Here is a 14,005-nt window from a genome sequence, read left to right on the forward strand (position 1 = left end):
TTTTCTTTTTTCGAAAATTATTATGTCCAAAAAATCTTTCAGTGACTTATATTTAAGGGGCGATCAAAATTTACCTAATTTTAAAAAGAGAGATTAATAGAAGCAACTTTTTTATTGATTGGAATAAACAATTTTAACTTAGTTTTTATTAATTACACAGATATGGTCAAGACTTCAAGTTATACCCCATTTTTTTTCATCTTTTACTTTAATGACCTTAGCCTCTCAAAAACAATTAGTTTAAAATTAAAAAAATTTTGTATTAATATCACTTTAATCAAGTAAATAATGCTCTCATTATATTGTTTGTTATTTTGTTTTTCAAATTCAAACTAATTTTAAATATCATTACATGGTGATCAATCTTGCTTTGTCAATTCTTAAATTATTGTTGGTTTTCTTTAGTTATATGAATTGAAAAACCTTTTTGAATTCCTCAATTTCAACAAAATAAATGAGCATAAACAATTCAATATACACAAACAATTAATGTAAATAATCAACAATCAACAAACAACAAACAATTAATAAGAGTTAAAATACAAAATAGAGTTTAGAAAAACTCAATTTAGAGTGGGTCGAAGCTTTCTCTTGTAAGTTTTTTTATGTAATTCCTAAGCAAATTGTTTTAGAGTTTTACTATCACTTGAAAAATTTCTTTGCACTTAGTTTGTTTGAGATTACGTCTAACACACTAGTTGATATGAAGATTTTGCCTTCAAGTGTTTAGAATACAAATTTTTTGAGTATTAAATGTCTCACAAAAGCTAAAAATATTAGCTTAAGTGTACTCTCAAATGAATGTGTTTAGATTTTGTGAGAGATTTAAAGAGAAAACAATAATGCACAACGAAGAGTAGAAAAATTTTCTTTATGCTGCATGTGTAACCTTCTTCTCCTCAAAATGAGCTCAATTTATAGAGTTTAGTGATGGGGTTGAGTAGGTTTTCGTTAAACTTGAGTTGCTTTAAAAAAAAAGCTATTTATTTGCTGAAAACAATGTTTTGCTCTTAAAAATCGATAGGCATGGTTGACATGCTTAAAGAGCATGGTTGATGTCTAAATTTTACGTCAAGGTCAACCTCGATTAAAGTTCTCAACAAATAGCTTTAAATATACCAAGCATGGGTGACACTTTCTTGGCACGAGGGACTTGCGTCATTTCTTTGTTTTATAAAAATTTTAGAAGCTTGAATGACTTGCATGTCACCTTGTGCATGGTTGATGTACTAACTTGACTTTACAAAGGGCACGATTGACCATAGTTAGTAAATATGAGAATAGAAAAAAAAAACGATATGCAAATTATACGGATATAATATAACAAATAATGAAAAATGCATTTGTTAAAAAATGCTTTTAAAATTTGCATATGGGAAAAGTATGGAACATGTATATACAAATTTAATACAACACATCGCCAATAATACATTTCTAAAAATATGACAATATTATAATAAATTTAATACTTTTCATGAATTTTCTATTGAAAATCAATATACTAATTTAAATGTAACGTTTTTAATTAACTAATAAATTTAATATAATATAATACACAATCAAAATTTTTTGTACAATAAGTAATGTATCGGTCAATTGGAAAATCAAATAAATTAATCAACTTAAATTTCAAACTTCAGATTAGAGTGAATATTTGTATAGGCTACAGGGGTGAAAAACGTAAAATTAGAGCTGAGAATTAAGAAAGAAATGTTGTTGGGTTTTTTAAATGACATGACATTTTCATAAATAACTGAAAATAGAGAAGACAATTTTGTACTTTTAAGTTTAGTAGAAAATTCAAAAATATGGTAAAAATATGTCAAACGCAAAATACAACGTATAATTCGTGTTTAATATAGGAAGGATTTAAAATACGCGTTTAATACATTTTGGTTCAAAAATTCTTTTAAACGTGTTTAACATGTGAATAATACAAGAATACGAATAGTACGTATATTTACCAACTAGACGATTGACACAATTAAAGTGCAACTGAACATTACACTTTAACTACTTCATATGCATGATTGGTAAGGCATTTTGCATAATTGGACAAAGATGAAAGTGTATGGTTGGAATGAATGTTGCATGACTAGACTATTGAAGAAGCATCACGGCTGGAATGTCCTTACATGGTTGGCACAACTTGAAGATCACGGTTGGAAGGAATTTGAGACAAGAAGAAGCACGACTAGACAACTTGAGGATACATGGTTGGACTGATAGCTTGCACAAGTGGACATGCAATTTTTTCTTTAAATTTTAGCCAAGTTTTTAGAAGGTTGAACAGGAGGCACACGACTAATGCATGACTCTATTATCTTCAGTACAATTCCATCTTATGTTTACCTTGTAAATTTTACACTTGTCCATTATGTAAAATTTTTAACTTATATTTTTATCATCATCAAAACATTAGGGGTTCAACAATCTTTGCATTTTTGATTGATAACAAAAATTAAGTTGAAAATATATAGAAACTTCATTTTATATCAATTTTACGCCTTTAAGAACTATCCCTCACTTTAACATTGGTGCAAAAATTACATTACCAAGTTTGTTAAAACAAAAAATTTTACAAGTTCAAGATTTTTGAAAAATTTTGACATAATCTTTCGTATATTCTCTTTTCTTCCCCTTTTTATTATCAATAAAAAATTTGTAAATAACACTCCCAATATTTAATATGTATTCAAGAATTTCTTTCGGTTAATTCCAAATAATCAAAGATATTCAATATGAAAAATCATCAAAACCAACTATCATCAATCATCATCAAAGTGGCATCTAAACATATGTATTGCCAAAATTTGATGTCAAAAGCCAAGTAATATTTAAGGTTTAAAATAAACTAAAGTAAAAAATATAACAAATATAGTGAAAATGTCATGATATGCAGAATGACATGCATGATTATGGATGTTTATGCATCTAATCATGAACTTCTTGCTAAAAGCTCTCATGATCCTCTCTTAAACACTATTGTTCTTGCATGATTTGATTTTGACTTTCATGAAATCCATCCAAACAAAGTCGTAAAGCTTAAAACCCTTTGCTTATGAAACTCACAATGTGAGGAAATTGATCTTGGAATGGATTCACAATGTCTTCATCATCCATTCTTGGTTGTTTTGCAGGTTGGGAGCTTGGTCTTGGAATATCACTCGGTTTAGGAGGAACATTCACTTGATCTTCAAGAGACAACTGTTCTTCTTCATCATTGATAATTCTTTGATGCCTTAAACGGTATTCTTAGAATCTGTACCTTCCTTATGGATTCCTTTCTAGTAATTTTATCTTTACTAAGAACTGAGCATTAAGGTGGTTAGGATCTTTGAATTGGATGTAGTGGTCTGGATTTTCTGCCTTTAAGCTTAACCCAAATTTCTGTGCAATGAATGATATGAACATTCCAAATTGAATGGCCTGATTATCATTCTTAGTGTAGTATAATTTATGTATCAACCATTTTGCAGTATTAACTTGGATCCCATGACTAATAGCAAACATCAACTTTAAATCTTGAATAGAGACTATGCTCTAGCATTCAAAGTGTAGGTAATGATCCTATGAAGTCTTCTGTTCACTAAGTTATTCAATTTCCTTGATTTTGGAGGATGTGAATGATACGTTTCCTTTCCCCCTAATTCAATCCAAGCAATAGATTGATTAAAGTTCACCGTGCTATTCAACATCTCTTCATAGTCACACTTTAACTATGCAGCCAACAATTCCAAAATGATTGTATGATCCTCACCACACATTCTAAAGTTCATAATGCAATCTGCAATGTTATCTCTAAAATATGTTTACAACTTTAGAGAGCTATAAAACTCATATATCAAATTCTTGTAAACATTAAGTCTCATGAAAAACAAATTCTTCCACTTCATTCTAATGAGTATCTCTATGAACTCATTAGCAATCCCAATTTCTTCTAGGATAGATAAATAAACACTGTTACCACATAAATATTTCTATGTTTAATTGCATCCAAATATTTTTTTTGTTCATAATTTCAACAACAATATCATAGGCACCAACTTTAACACGAGTAGAACAAGAGTTTCCTGCACCTTTTGTGGTTTTAGTTCTTAGGCCCATTAATGAACTTGGAGCACAAAGATTGATAAGCTTGAGAACCTATAAGTTGTGCCCATTAAAGAAATAAATTGAAATAAATTTTAATTAAAAAAAGTTGTCAACCATGACCTTAAGAGTGTCAACTCGAAGAAAGAATATTTTTTTTAATAAAAGCATGTTGGCATGGGCGGCATGGGTGCCTACCAAATGTGCAAAAAAGGAAAATTTAAAATTGAATACATAAGCTGATCGTGCATCGGTTGATCTAGGTGTTTATTTGGATGCATTTTTTTAGAAAATTGGCCGATCGGATTGACAATATGCTAGGACTATAAAAACATGTTCGTGCAAGCCTTACAGATGAAATTTTTGTAGAAAAAAGCTTAGTTTTGCAATGACCAAAATATTTCAAAACATGAATTTGAAATATTTTGATTGAATCAAGGACATTTAATATAATTTGATATTCAATCAACTTTGAACACAAGTTTGAATTGATTCAGTTTGAATTCATATTAAGCGTTTATGTGGTATAAATGTAGATGCATTTTCAATTAATCACAAGCATTCACATTTCATTAATAAACACAACTATCACAAACTTGATCAATGTAATACAAAATATTACTACACACATAAATCATAGAGAAAAAAACATTATGTACTTGGTTTGCATTGATCATCCCAAGCTCCATTCTTATGAAGCAAAACCTATCTTTATTGAGTGGCTTGGTAAAAGTATCAACAAGTTAATTAGTTGTATTAATGAATTCAATTTTAATATCATCCTTGTTAACATGATCATACAAAAAATGATGCCTAATGTCTATATGCTTTTTTCTAGAGTGCAAAACAAGATTTTTAGAAAGTTGGATGACACTTGTATTATCACAAAATATTGAAATATTTTCATTTCAAAATTAAAATCCATTAGTTGTTGTCTTATTTATAAAAGTTGTACACAATAACTCGCTATGAAAACGTATTCAACTTCCTTAGTAGAAGTTGCCACGGAGTTTTGTTTATTTGAAAACTATGAGACCAAGATATTTCTTAATCAATCTTACATGCCCCGAAATAGATGTTCGAAAATCCTTAATTTCGATGAAGACCCCTTTAGGATACCACAAACCAATGTTAGGGATGCACTTAAAGTATCTAAAATTCTTTTCATGACATTTAAGTACGATTCCTTGGGATTAACTTGGAACCTATACACTAAACATGATGTTAGATCTAGATGTCGCCAAATAAAGTAATGCACCTATTATGCTTCTATATGCTTTGATATATACATTTTTACTTTTTTCATCCGTATCGAGTTTAATTAAGGTGCTCATGGGAGTTGGTTGTTCTTTTGTATCATCTATCTTAAACCTTTTGAGGTCCTTCACATATTTTGATTAGTTGAGTAAAATTCCCTCCTTGAGTCATTTGATTTGAAGACCAAGGAAGTAGTTGAACTCCTCTATCATACTTATTTCAAATCCTCCTTGCATCATCTTATAAAATTCTTTATATAGAGATTTATTAGTAGCACAAAAGATAATATCATTCACATAAATTTGAACTATTAAAATATCATGTTTATATCTTTTTATAAATAAGATGATATCCACATTTCTTTTTGAGAAATCATTTTCAATAAGAAAATTACTCAAACTTTCTTTTCAAGCTCTAGGAGTTTGCTTTAAACCATAAAAAACATTTGTGAGTTTGAAAATATGGTTTGGAAATTCATAATTTTTAAAATCGGGAGGTTGTTCAATATACGTCTCCTATTGTATAAAACCATTAAAAAAATATACTTTTAACATCCATTTAAAATAGTTTAAAATTTAGATGACATGCATAAACAAACAGAATTCTAATAGCCTTAACCTAGCTATGGAAGCATAAGTTTAATCAAAATATATACTGTCTTCTTGAGAGTAGCCTTGGGTAACTAGTTTAGCTTTGTTTCTCACAACAACTCCAGCTTCATCCACCTTATTTTGATATATCCATTTTGTCCCAATAGTAGGATGATTTGTTGGCCTTGGAATTAGTTCTCAAACTTTATTCCTTTCAAATTGGTCAAACTCTTTATGTATTGCAAGCACCCAACTCTTATCTTCAAGAGTTTTTTTTTACCTTTTTTAGCTCTTTTTGTGATAAGAATGACATAAATTGATATGTATTCCTCAATGAAGCTCTTATCCTCACTAGTTGGATAAGATCACCAATAATTTTACCTTCCTTTACTTCATCTTTCACCATTGGATATGCGGTTTCCCTCAGTGATTCTTGAGGTTGCATGATTTCATTTTCTTGCTTCTTGACCTCAACTTGATGATCTTCTCTTTCATCCTTTGGTTGAGATAAGTCTTTGATTTGAAGGTCTTCCACGAGTTCAATGACTTTATCTTCATTTATATTCTTTGCACACTTAAAAGATTCATCATTTACCACGTAAATAGATTCTTCAACTAAGAGAGTTCTCTTGTTAAAGGTTTTATATGCTTTGGATGAGGTAGATTAATCTAGGAAAATTACTTTATCGGGTTTGACATTAAATTTTTTTAAGTTATCCTTATATTATTTAACATAAAATACTTGCACCTAAAGGGATAAAAGTATGCAATATTAGATTTTTTCTTTTGAATAACTTATAAGGAGTTTTCTTGAGGATTGCCTAATCATGACCTTATTAATGATGTAACATGAAGTATTAATAGTTTTATCTCAAAAATACTTAGGCAAATTCTGTCATATAACATTTCTACAAGTGTCCTATTTCTTCTCTCAATAACTTCATTTTGCTGAGGGGTCTTAGGTGCCAAAAAATTGTGTTCAATTCCATGCTCATTGCAAAATATTTCAAAATCTAAAATTTTAAATTCTTTTCCATGATCACTTCTAATGCTTGTAATTGCATAACTCACTTGGTCTTGCAATTTCTTAACAAATGGAACAAATGTATGAAATGCATTATTTTTATGAGCAAGAAGCAAGATCCAAGTAAATTTTGAAAAGTCATCAACAACTAAAAAGTAATAATGCTTTCCACCTAGACTTGTAGTTCTAGATGATACACATAAATCCATATGTAAAAGTTAAAGGGATCTTGAAGTTGAAACATAATTTTTAGGTTTAAAGCAAGTTATTGTTTGTTTGCCTTTCATGCAAGCATCACACACATGATCCTTTTTTAAAATCAACTTTGGCAAACCTTTTACTAAATTTCTTTTAGAAAGTTTTGTAAAACAATAATGCTTGCATGTCCTAATCTCCTATGTCAATACCAAATGTCTTCCTCTTGGGTTGACATGAGACATAGGTCTTTAGATGGAATGTCATACAAGTCTATAATATACACATTTGAATGCTTATGACCAATGAATACAATTGCATTTGTGCTAGTATCAACAATCTCACAACATAATAAGTAAAAACTAATTTTGAAGTATTTATCACATAACTGACTTATATTAAGTAAATTATGTTTAAGACCTTCAAAACCAATACATCATTAATGGAGAAAAAAAGTTACCTATTGTACCAATGCCAATCACCTTTTCTTTTGAATTATCTCCAAAGTTGACATTACTTCTATCTTTGGCCTTTAATAAGGATACTATACTTCTATCTCTTGTCATATTTCTTGAGCATCCATTATTCAAGTACCACTTGCTAGAGGACCTCAAGGAAGATTGATAATATGTTAACAACACAAATTAATTTATTTACTCTTGGGTACCTAAATGGTTTTGAGTCCAACAATGTTAGTTTTTATCATCCCCTGAGGAACCCAAACCTTTTTAATTTTAAAAAGGTTTACAATTCCTAATTAGACATGATCTAATAGTATACCCAACAAATGAACAAAATTTGCATTTCATGTGTAATGTATGTGGTTTCTTTGGACGCCTAAATGAGTTTATGAAGGGATTATTTCTATTATATCCTAGTCTTTCTTTATTAAGACCATTCCTTTGTGAGGCAAGCATTTCATCCAACTTTTTAATGTCAATTTTAAAATTTTCGAATAATTCATTTGAGCTTGACACTTTCTTCTTTAGTTCTTTATGCGTTTCTTTAATGCATGTCAGTTCCTTTATGCATGATTCCTTTTCATTTGATACAATTTCAAAATCAATTTTTAGTTTATCATGCTTATGTGAGAGTGTCATGCTCATTTTTAATGCATGCTAATTGTTTCTTTAGTACTTTGTTTTTAGTTTCCATACTCTCATATTCATCCATTAATGATTCAAATGCATCTTGCAATTCATTTAAAGAATATGAGTTTGGAGCATTTACCTCATCTTTCAAGTATAAAGCATATGTTGGTGAATATGTTCTTTAAAAAATCAACAAAAGAATTCTCTTAATCACACCAAAATTATACATAAGAGCAACCAATTACTCAATTTCAACAAAATAAATGAGCATAAACAATTCAATGCACACAAATAATTAATGCAAATAATCAACAAATAACAAACGATTAATAAGAGTTAAAATAAATAGTAAGTTTAGAAAAACTCAATTTAAAGTGGTTTGGAGTTTTCTTTTGTAACTCTCTTACATCCACTTCTCCAAACAATTTGCCTTTGAGTTCAACTATCACTTGAAAAACTTTTTTACATTTAGTTTGTTTGGAATTGTGCCTAATACACTAGTTGATATGAGATTTCGCTCTCAAGTGTTTAGAATACAAATTTTGGAGTATTAAATGGGTCATAAACACTAAAAATACAAGTTTAGCTCAAGTTTACTCTTAAATAAATGAGTTTAGGTTTTGTGAGAGACTTAGAGAGAAAACAATAATGCATAATAGATGAGAGTAGAAGAATTTTCTTTATACAGCTTGTCTAACCCTCTTCTGTTCAAAATGAGCTCAATTTATAAAGCTTAGTGACAGGTTGAGCAGGTTTCCATTGAGCTTGAGTTGCTTAAAAAAATGGTTGTTTATCTGTTGAAAATGACGTTTTGCTCATAAATATCCATAGACATGATCGACATGTTTAAAAAGCATGGTTGGCATTTGATTTTTATGGCCAAGTCAACCTCGGTCAAAGTTCCTAACATATAACTCTAAATGCATTAAGCACGGGTGACACTTTCTTGGCACAAGCAGTTTGATTCATTTCTTTGTTTTGTAAAAATTCGAGAAGCTTGAACAACTTGCATGTCGACTTGTGCACGGTTGATATATTGACTTGATTTTACAAAGGGCATAGTTGATGCAATTAAAGCACAACTGAACATTGCATTTTGACTACTTCATATGCATGGTTGGTAAAGCATTTTGCATGGTTGGCAAAACATTTTGCATAGCTGGAATGAATCTGGTACATATTCATCCAAACTGTTTTTACTGTTCATTTAACATGTGCAGTTTTTTTGTTCATTCAATTTAACTAACCAAATCAACTCCAAATCCAACCAAATTCATATCATCATAATCACAACACAATGAACTTTCTTTCAAGTTATGGTAGCCCTCAAGATTTAATAGATAAAGTAGTCAAAATACTGATCAAAGTCAGTGGCAGAAAATGTAACTATAGTGCAACTCTTTGTCATAAGTATAATTAACACACATACGCACTCTAATTTGGATTTCTAAAGAAATATAAAATGTAACCAAGACGTAAAGGAAAGTTCTACCAACCTTGGGGTCTTCCACCACTAATCTTTCACCAAGAATGATTGGATAAATGAAATGATATAAAAGCCAACAAAGCTTTATTCAAAATTTCATTCAAAATGCCAACCAACTCATTACAAATGAAGATCCACCCCTTTATATAGGAGGCATAGATGGAAATGATACAATTTTTCCCACAAAAGTCAACTAAAAATGGCATGAATTAAGCTAAGCCACTCATTCTAAACCAAGCCCATTGATAGTAATTAACTAAAGACAAAAGTTAGTTGTTTTTTCCTTAATTTTAGGAATGATGTTTCATAACTAAAATAACCAAATTCTAATTTAATTCCAATGTAACTAAAAACCAATTTTGGGCCTCTCAAAATGATGCTTGGATGCTTGGGCCATTGATGGACTTCCAAAGTCACATTTTTGGATCAATTGGAGCAAGCTATTCACTTGGACCTTAGGTGCATGTAATGAGACTATATTCAAAAGTGGTTTTGGGCCAAAATTGAAGGTTCAATGGTTCATTTGGCTTGGAATTTGCTATAATTTCATTCTTCTTGGTTTCAAAGGCTGTATGGAGACTTGAGGATGGCTTGGAACCCAAAAATGACAATGGAGCCATATAGACATCATCCTCCCCATGTTGAGAAGGATTTGCCTTTAAATCCTCAAGATAGTTATCCTTCACTTGCTGACCATTCATAAACAAACTTTCTTTCATGATTATTTTTCCTTTAATAACTTTATGAACTTGTTGTGGACTAAGAAGAGTTAAAGTGACAGTCTTGCCATTGAATTTAAAGGAGTAAATGTTCTTTTTGCCATCATGCTTCACTACTCTATCAAATTGCCAAGGTCTTCCCAATAACAAGTGACAAAAATCCATAAGAATTACATCACACAAAACTCATCATTATAATGCTTAGCAATGGAGAAGGAAACAAGCACTTGTTTGGCTACTTGGAGGCTAGTCCCATTACTCAACCATTGGAGCTTGTATGGTTGAATATGAGGTAAGGTAATCTAAGTTTTTCCACTAAGGTAGATGAAACTACATTTGCACAACTTCCACTATCTATAATTAAAGAACACATTTTACCTCCAATGATGCACCTTGATTGAAAAATATAGAGTCTTTGTTCTTCAGAAGGAAGAGGCTTGGCATGCAAAACTCTCCTAATAACTAGCAACTCTCTTTCATCAGCTCATTGCAAAATTTCTTCTTCTTCCTTATTGGATCATCACTTTCATGGCTGGAAACTTCATTTTCTTCTTCTTTTTGAAGGGACTTCTCAATGGCTTGTATCTCTATCAAGGATAAAACTTTTCTATTAGGGCATTCAACTTGAAAGTGTCCATAGCCTTGACATTTAAAGCACTTTTTGTTGGAGAGGTTGGTCTTTACCATATTAGACTTGTCCTTAGTTAGTTCTACCACTTTTTCCTTGTCTTTCTCTTTAGAAGAAGAATCAACAACATTTGTGTAAGATGGGAAACCTTTATAGAAGATAGTTCTCTTGGTAAAAGATGTGTTTTTGTTAAATAATATCCTTTTGGAAAATGACTTGGAAACCATGGGCTTTATGACCTTCTTTTGCTTCTCCACTTTAATAACCAACTTACACACATCTTCGAAAGTGTAATATGGTGGCAACTCCACCATATGCACAATGTCTTGATTCAATCCTCTAATAAATCTTGTAATGGTTTGCTCCCTTACTTTTGATAGCTCACTCCTCATCAATAGCTTCTTAAATTCTCTTATGTAATGTTCAACACTATCACTTCCTTGCTTGAGGGTGTGCAATTTGAGGTAAAAGTCTTGCTTGTGATTGTCGAGAAGAAATCTCCTTCTCAAAAACTTCTTAAGTTTCTCCCAAGACCTAACTTTCTCTTTGTCGTCCCTCTCTCTTTGTTTTTATAAATTTTCCCACCATAAAGAAGCATAATCTTTAAATTTTAGGGTGGTTATTTTGCACTTTTTCTTATCTGAATAGCTTTTATACTAAAAAACTCTTTCTAGGGTATGTAACCAATCAACAAAGTCATTTGGATCCATACTACCTTCAAATTTCAGAATTTCAATTTTTAATCCTCTATCATCATCCTTATTTCTCCTAGGTGCCCTTTCTTGTTCTTCTTCACTTGAGTCATCATGAAGCATCAATTCCTCCCTAGTATGTTTAGGAGGAGGAGGGAAAGGTCTAATATGTCTTCTTGGGTGATGTAGTTGGGTTGGGTGAGGTGGAGGAAGGGGTATTTGACTTTGTGTTGAAGTTTGGGGTTGTGATAAGGGTGCTCGACTTTGAGTAAGGGCCAAGTCTCTCATCATTTGCATAATTTGATTCACTTGGTCCTTAATGACCTTAAGTTCTCCTTTGACCTCTCATTTTAGTGCTATGTGAGCAAACTTCCAAGGATGAGGAGGTAAGGAGGATAAGGATAAAGTTCTTTTATAAGACATTTTTGGTAATGGCTAGTGGGTAAAGACTAATGGTTATAAATGTTTAAGGGTTGGGGTGAGTATTAGTAAGTGTTTGGGTTAAGGAATGTTTGTGTTTTAGGTAAATTAAGGTTTTGTGTGCAGTAACTTTATTGTAAATAGTAAATTTCAGTCATGAATAGTAGCTTTGAGAAAAAGATTACAGTCAACAAATCACAAAAATAGTGTAGGCTCTGATATCAAATGGTACATATTTATCCAAACATGCAATAATAAACCAAAAAATCAAAATTATTTTTACTGTTTATTTGGCGTTTGCAGTTTTTTTGTTTATTTAATTAAACTAATTAAATCAACTCCAAATCAACCAAATTCATATCATCATAATCACAACACAATGAACTTTCTTTCAAGCTATGGTAGCCCTCAAGATTTAATAAATAAAGTAGTCAAATTGTTGATCAAAGTCAGTGGCAGAAAATGTAACTATAGTGCAACTCTCTATCATAAACAAAATTAACACACATACGCACTCTAATTTGGATTTCTAAAAAAACATAAAATGTAACCAAGGCATAAAGGAAAGTTCCACCAACCTTGGGGTCTTCCACCACCAATCTTTCGCCAAGAATGATTAGATAAAGGAAATGATATAAAAACCAACAAAGCTTTCTTCAAATTTTCATTCAAAATGCTAACCAACTTATTACAAATGAAGATCACCCCTTTATATAAGAGGCATAGATGACAATGATACAATATTTCCCACAAAAGTCAACAAAAAATGATATGAATTAAGCTAAGCCACTAATTCTAAATCGAGCCCATTGATAGTAATTAACTAAAGACAAAAGTTAGTTGTTTTTTCCTTAATTTTAAGAATGATGTTTCATAACTAAAACAACCAAATTCTAATTTAGTTTCAATGCAACTAAAAACCAATTTTGGGCTCTTTGGGCTTCTCAAAATGATGCTTGGACGTTTGAGCTATTTATGGACTTCCAAAGTCACATTTTTGGATCAATTGGAGCAAGCTATTCACTTAGACCTTGGGTGCACGTAATGAGACTATATCCAAAAGTGGTTTTGGGCCATAATTGTGAAGGTGCAATGGTTCCTTTGACTTGGAATTTTCTAGAATTTCATTTTTCTTGGTTTCAAAGGCTGTATGGAGACTTGAGGATGACTTGGAACACAAAAATGACAATGAAGCCGTGTATACATCAAAATCTTGCACGACTGGACTATTAAAGATGTACTATGGCTGGAATGTCCTTGCATGTTTGGCACAACTTGAAAATCACAATTGGAAGGAATTTGAGACAAGAAGAAGCATGACTTGATAACTTAAAGAGGCACAGTTGGACCGATATCTTGCACAGCTGGACATGCAGTTTTTTCTTTAAATTTTAGCCAAATTTCTAGAAGGCTGAACTGGAGGTAAACGACTAATGCACGAGTAAGGCACGATTTTATTATCTTCAGTCCAATTCTATCTTATTTTTACCTTGCAAATTTTACACTTGTCCATTTTATAATGATTTAATATATTCTTTAGACATGTTAATAATTTTAACGTATGTTTTTATCATCATCAAATTACTAGTAATTCAATATGAATGATTTATTTATTTCAAAAATACATTAGAATGAAAAACCGATTGGATTTAGGCGCTATAATTCATGAAAAACCAATTGAAACATTATAACCTTAGTTTTATGGAAATAGTAGGCAACTAGGTGTCACAACTAGGCATGTGGGCAATTTCAACGAAATGTAAATATCTTGGTTATATCTGAATAATATATTAAAAATGGGTTAAAATTGT

This window comes from Mangifera indica, chromosome 13 (assembly GCF_011075055.1).
Source record: "Mangifera indica cultivar Alphonso chromosome 13, CATAS_Mindica_2.1, whole genome shotgun sequence".
In the NCBI taxonomy this organism is placed as follows: Eukaryota; Viridiplantae; Streptophyta; class Magnoliopsida; order Sapindales; family Anacardiaceae; genus Mangifera; species Mangifera indica.